Consider the following 7,303-nt stretch of genomic DNA (forward strand, 5'->3'; position numbering starts at 1 on the left):
TCACTGATCCCGGTACAGTTCACTCACTGATCCCAGTACAGCTCACTCACTGATCACGGGACAGCTCACTCACTGATCCCGGTACAGCTCACTCACTGATCACGGGACAGCTCACTCACTGATCCCGGTACAGCTCACTCACTGATCCCGGTACAGCTCACTCACTGATCCTGGTACAGCTCACTCACTGATCCCGGTACAGCTCACTCACTGATCACGGGACAGCTCACTCACTGATCCCGGTACAGCTCACTCACTTATCCTGGTACAGCTCACTCACTGATCCCGGTACAGCTCACTCACTGATCCCGATACAGCACACTCACTGATCCCGGTACAGCTCACTCACTGATCCCGGTACAGCTCACTCACTGATCCCGGTACAGCTCACTCACTGATCCTGGTACAGCTCACTCACTGATCCTCGTACTGCTCACTCACTGATCCCAGTACAGCTCACTCACTGATCCCGGTACAGCTCACTCACTGATCCTGGTACAGCTCACTCACTGATCCTGGTACAGCTCACTCACTGATCCCGATACAGCACACTCACTGATCCTGGTACAGCTCACTCACTGATCCCAGTACAGCTCACTCACTGATCCCGGTACAGCTCACTCACTGATCCTGGTACAGCTCACTCACTGATCCTGGTACAGCTCACTCACTGATCCCGATACAGCACACTCACTGATCCCGGTACAGCTCACTCACTGATCCCGGTGCAGCTCACTCACTGATCCTGGTACAGCTCACTCACTGATCCTCGTACAGCTCACTCACTGATCCCAGTACAGCTCACTCACTGATCCCGATACAACACACTCACTGATCCCGGTACAGCTCACTCACTGATCCCGGTACAGCTCACTCACTGATCCCGGTACAGCTCACTCACTGATCCCGGTACAGCTCACTCACTGTTCCCGTTACAGCTCACTCACTGATCCTGGTACAGCTCACTCACTGATCCTCGTACAGCTCACTCACTGATCCTGATAGAGCTCACTCACTGATCCCGGTACAGCACACTCACTGATCCTGGTACAGCTCACTCACTGATCCCGGTACAGCTTACTCACTGATCCCGGTACAGCTCACTCACTGATCCTGGTACAGCTCCCTCATTGATCCCGGTACAGCTCACTCACTGATTACGGGACAGCTCACTCACTGATCCCGGTTCAGCTCACTCACTGATCACGGGACAGCTCACTCACTGATCCCGGTACAGCTCACTCACTGATCTCGGTACAGCTCACTCACTGATCCCGGTACAGCTCACTCACTGATCCCGGGACAGCTCACTCACTGATCCCGGTACAGCTCACTCACTGATCCTGGTACAGCTCACTCACTGATCCCGGTACAGCTCACTCACTGATCCCGGTACAGCTCACTCACTGATCCTGGTACAGCTCACTCACTGATCCTGTTACAGCTCACTCACTGATCCTGGTACAGCTCACTCACTGATCCTGGTACAGCTCACTCACTGATACTGGTACAGCTCACTCACTGATCCTGGTACAGCTCACTCACTGATCCTGGTACAACTCACTAACTGATCCCGGTACAGCTCACTCACTGATCCTGTTACAGCTCACTCACTGATCCTGGTACAGCTCACTCACTGATCCTGGTACAGCTCACTCACTGATCCTGTTACAGCTCACTCACTGATCCTGGTACAGCTCACTCACTGATCCCGGTACAGCTCACTCACTGATCCCGGTACAGCTCACTCACTGATCCCGGTACAGCTCACTCACAGATCCCGGTACAGCTCACTCACTGATCCCGGTACAGCTCACTCACTGATCCCGGTACAGTTCACTCACTGATCCCAGTACAGCTCACTCACTGATCACGGGACAGCTCACTCACTGATCCCGGTACAGCTCACTCACTGATCACGGGACAGCTCACTCACTGATCCCGGTACAGCTCACTCACTGATCCCGGTACAGCTCACTCACTGATCCTGGTACAGCTCACTCACTGATCCCGGTACAGCTCACTCACTGATCACGGGACAGCTCACTCACTGATCCCGGTACAGCTCACTCACTTATCCTGGTACAGCTCACTCACTGATCCCGGTACAGCTCACTCACTGATCCCGATACAGCACACTCACTGATCCCGGTACAGCTCACTCACTGATCCCGGTACAGCTCACTCACTGATCCCGGAACAGCTCACTCACTGATCCTGGTACAGCTCACTCACTGATCCTCGTACTGCTCACTCACTGATCCCAGTACAGCTCACTCACTGATCCCGGTACAGCTCACTCACTGATCCTGGTACAGCTCACTCACTGATCCTGGTACAGCTCACTCACTGATCCCGATACAGCACACTCACTGATCCTGGTACAGCTCACTCACTGATCCCGGTACAGCTCACTCACTGATCCCGGTACAGCTCACTCACTGATCCTGGTACAGCTCACTCACTGATCCTGGTACAGCTCACTCACTGATCCTCGTACAGCTCACTCACTGATCCCAGTACAACTCACTCACTGATCCCGATACAGCACACTGACTGATCCCGGTACAGCTCACTCACTGATCCCGGTACAGCTCACTCACTGATCCCGTTACAGCTCACTCACTGATCCTGGTACAGCTCACTCACTGATCCTCGTACAGCTCACTCACTGATCCTGATACAGCTCACTCACTGATCCTGGTACAGCTCACTCACTGATCCCGGTACAGCTCACTCACTGATCCCGGTACAGCTCACTCACTGATCCTGGTACAGCTCCCTCACTGATCCCGGTACAGCTCACTCACTGATCACGGGACAGCTCACTCACTGATCCCGGTTCAGCTCACTCACTGATCAAGGGACAGCTCACTCACTGATCCCGGTACAGCTCACTCACTGATCCCGGTACAGCTCACACACTGATCCCAGTACAGCTCACTCACTGATCCCGGTACAGCTCACTCACTGATCCCGGTACAGCTCACTCACTGATCCCGGTACAGCTCACTCACTGATCCCAGCACAGATCACTCACTGATCCTGGTACAGCTCACTCACTGATCCCGGTACAGCACACTCACTGATCACGGTACAGCACACTCACTGATCCCAGTCCAGCTCACTCACTGATCCCGGTACAGCTCACTCACTGATCCCGGTACAGCTCACTCACTGATCACAGGACAACTCACTCACTGATCCCAGTCCAGCTCACTCACTGATCCCGATACAGCACACTCACTGATCCCAGTCCAGCTCACTCACTGATCCCGGTACAGCTCACTCACTGATCCTGGTACAGCTCACTCACTGATCCTGGTACAGCTCACTCACTGATCCCGGTACAGCTCGCTCACTGATCCCAGTCCAGCTCACTCACTGATCCCGATACAGCACACTCACTGATCCTGGTACAGCTCACTCACTGATCCTCGTACAGCTCACTCACTGATCCCGGTACAGCTCACTCGCTGATCCTCGTACAGATCTCTCACTGATCCCGGTACAGCTCACTCACTGATCCCGATACAGCTCACTCACTGATCCCGATACAGCTCACTCACTGATCCCGGTACAACTCACTCACTGATCCTGGTACAGCTCACTCACTGATCCCGATACAGCTCACTCACTGATCCCAATACAGCTCACTCACTGATCCCGATACAGCTCACTCACTGGTCCCGATACATCTCACTCACTGATCACGGGACAGCTCACTCACTGATCCCGGTACAGCTCACTCACTGATCCTGTTACAGCTCACTCACTGATCCTGGTAAGCTCACTCACTGATCCCGGTACAGCTCGTCACTGATCCCAGTCCAGCTCACTCACTGATCCCGATACAGCACACTCACTGATCCTGGTACAGCTCACTCACTGATCCTCGTACAGCTCACTCACTGATCCCGGTACAGCTCACTCACTGATCCCGGTACAGCTCACTCACTGATCCCGATACAGCTCACTCACTGATCCTGGTACAGCTCACTCACTGATCCTGGTACAGCTCACTCACTGATCCTGGTACAGCTCACTCACTGATCCCGGTACAGCTCACTCACTGATCCCGGTACAGCTCACTCACTGGTCCTTGTACAGCTCATTCACTGATCCCGATACAGCTCACTCACTGATCCCGATACAGCTCACTCACTGATCCTGGTACAGCTCACTCACTGATCCTGGTACAGCTCACTCATTGATCCTGGTTCAGCTCACTCACTGATCCCGATACAACTCACTCACTGATCCTGGTACAGCTCACTCACTGATCCTGGTACAGCTCACTCACTGATCCTGGTACAGCTCACTCACTGATCCCGATACAGCTCACTCACTGATCCCGATACAGCTCACTCACTGATCCCGGTACAACTCACTCACTGATCCTCGTACAGCTCACTCACTGATCCCGGTACAGCTCACTCACTGATCCTGGTACAGCTCACTCACTGATCCTCGTACAGCTCACTCACTGATCCCGGTACAGCTCACTCACTGATCCCGATACAGCTCACTCACTGATCCTGGTACAGCTCACTCACTGATCCTGGTACAGCTCACTCACTGATCCTCGTACAGCTCACTCACTGATCCCGGTACAGCTCACTCACTGATCCCGGTACAGCTCACTCACAGGTCCCGATACAGCTCACTCACTGACCCCGATACAGCTCACTCACTGATCCCGATACAGCTCACTCACTGATCACGGGACAGCTCACTCACTGATCCTGGTACAGCTCACTCACTGATCCTGGTACAGATCTCTCACTGATCCCGGTACAGCTCGCTCACTGATCCCAGTCCAGCTCACTCACTGATCCCGATACAGCTCACTCACTGATCCTGGTACAGCTCACTCACTGATCCTGGTACAGCTCACTCACTGATCCCGATACAGCTCACTCACTGATCACGGGACAGCTCACTCACTGATCCCGGTACAGCTCACTCACTGATCCTGGTACAGCTCACTCACTGATCCTGGTACAGCTCACTCACTGATCCCGGTACAGCTCGCTCACTGATCCCAGTCCAGCTCACTCACTGATCCCGATACAGCTCACTCACTGATACTGGTACAGCTCACTCACTGATCCTGCTACAGCTCACTCACTGATCCCGGTACAGCTCGCTCACTGATCCCAGTCCAGCTCATTCACTGATCCCGATACAGCTCACTCAGTGATCCTGCTACAACTCTCTCACTGATCCCGGTACAGCTCAATCACTGATCCCGATACAGCTCACTCACTGATCCCAGTACAGCACACTCACTGATCCTGGTACAGCTCACTCACTGATCCTCGTACAGCTCACTCACTGATCCCGGTACAGCTCACTCACTGATCCCGGTACAGCTCACTCACTGATCCCGATACAGCTCACTCACTGATCCTGGTACAGCTCACTCACTGATCCTGGTAGAGCTCACTCACTGATCCTGGTACAGCTCACTCACTGATCCTGGTACAACTCACTCACTGATCCCGGTACGGCTCACTCACTGATCCCGGTACAGCTCACTCACTGATCCCGGTACAGCTCACTCACTGATCCCGATACAGCTCACTCACTGATCCCGATACAGCTCAGTCACTGATCCCGATACAGCTCACTCACTGATCCCGGTACAACTCACTCACTGATCCCGGTACAGCTCAATCACTGATCCCTATACAGCACACTCACTGATCCTGATACAGCTCACTCACTGATCCCGATACAGCTAACTCACTGATCCCGGTACAGCTCACTCACTGATCCCGGTACAGCTCACTCACTGATCACAGGACAGCTCACACACTGATCCCAGTCCAGCTCACTCACTGATCCCGATACAGCACACTCACTGATCCCAGTCCAGCTCACTCACTGATCCCGATAATGCACACTCACTGATCCTGGTACAGCTCACTCACTGATCCTCGTACAGCTCACTCACTGATCCCGGTACAGCTCACTCACTAATCCTCGTACAGCTCTCTCACTGATCCCGGTACAGCTCACTCACTGATCCCGGTACAGCTCACTCACTGATCCCGATACAGCTCACTCACTGATCCTGGTACAGCTCATTCACTGATCCTGGTACAGCTCACTCACTGATCCCGGTACAGCTCACTCACTGATCCTGGTACAGCTCACTCACTGATCCCGGTACAGCTCACTCACTGATCCCGGTACAGCTCACTCACTGATCCCGGTACAGCTCACTCACTGATCCCGATACAGCTCACTCACTGATCCCGATACAGCTCACTCACTGATCCCGATACAGCGCACTCACTGATCCCGGTACAACTCACTCACTGATCCTGGTACAGCTCACTCACTGATCCCGATACAGCTCACTCACTGATCCCAATACAGCTCACTCACTGAGCCCGATACAGCTCACTCACTGGTTCCGATACAGCTCACTCAGTGATCACGGGACAGCTCACTCACTGATCCCGGTACAGCTCACTCACTGCTCCTGGTACAGCTCACTCACTGATCCTGGTACAGCTCACTCACTGATCCCGGTACAGCTCGCTCACTGATCCCAGTCCAGCTCACTCACTGATCCCGATACAGCACACTCACTGATCCTGGTACAGCTCACTCACTGATCCTCGTACAGCTCACTCACTGATCCCGGTACAGCTCACTCACTGATCCCGGTACAGCTCACCCACTGATCCCGATACAGCTCACTTACTGATCCTGGTACAGCTCACTCACTGATCCTGGTACAGCTCACTCACTGATCCCGGTACAGCTCACTCACTGATCCCGGTACAGCTCACTCACTGATCCCGGTACAGCTCACTCACTGGTCCTTGTGCAGCTCATTCACTGATCCCGATACAACTCACTCACTGATCCCCATACAGCTCACTCACTGATCCCGATACAGCTCACTCACTGATCCCGGTACAACTCACTCACTGATCCTGGTACAGCTCACTCATTGATCCCGATACAGCTCACTCACTGATCCCGGTACAACTCACTCACTGATCCTCGTACAGCTCACTCACTGATCCCGGTACAGCTCACTCACTGATCCCGATACAGCACACTCACTTCCTGATACAGCTCACTCACTGATCCCGGTACAACTCACTCACTGATCCTCCTACAGCTCACTCACTGATCCTGGTACAGCTCACTCACTGATCCCGATACAGCTCACTCACTGATCCTGGTACAGCTCACTCACTGATCCCGGTACAGCTCACTCACTGATCCCGATACAGCTCACTCACTGATCCTGGTACAGCTCACTCATTGATCCTGGTAC

The sequence above is a fragment of the Pristiophorus japonicus genome, unplaced genomic scaffold (genome assembly GCF_044704955.1).
Source record: "Pristiophorus japonicus isolate sPriJap1 unplaced genomic scaffold, sPriJap1.hap1 HAP1_SCAFFOLD_182, whole genome shotgun sequence".
NCBI lineage: Eukaryota > Metazoa > Chordata > Chondrichthyes > Pristiophoridae > Pristiophorus > Pristiophorus japonicus.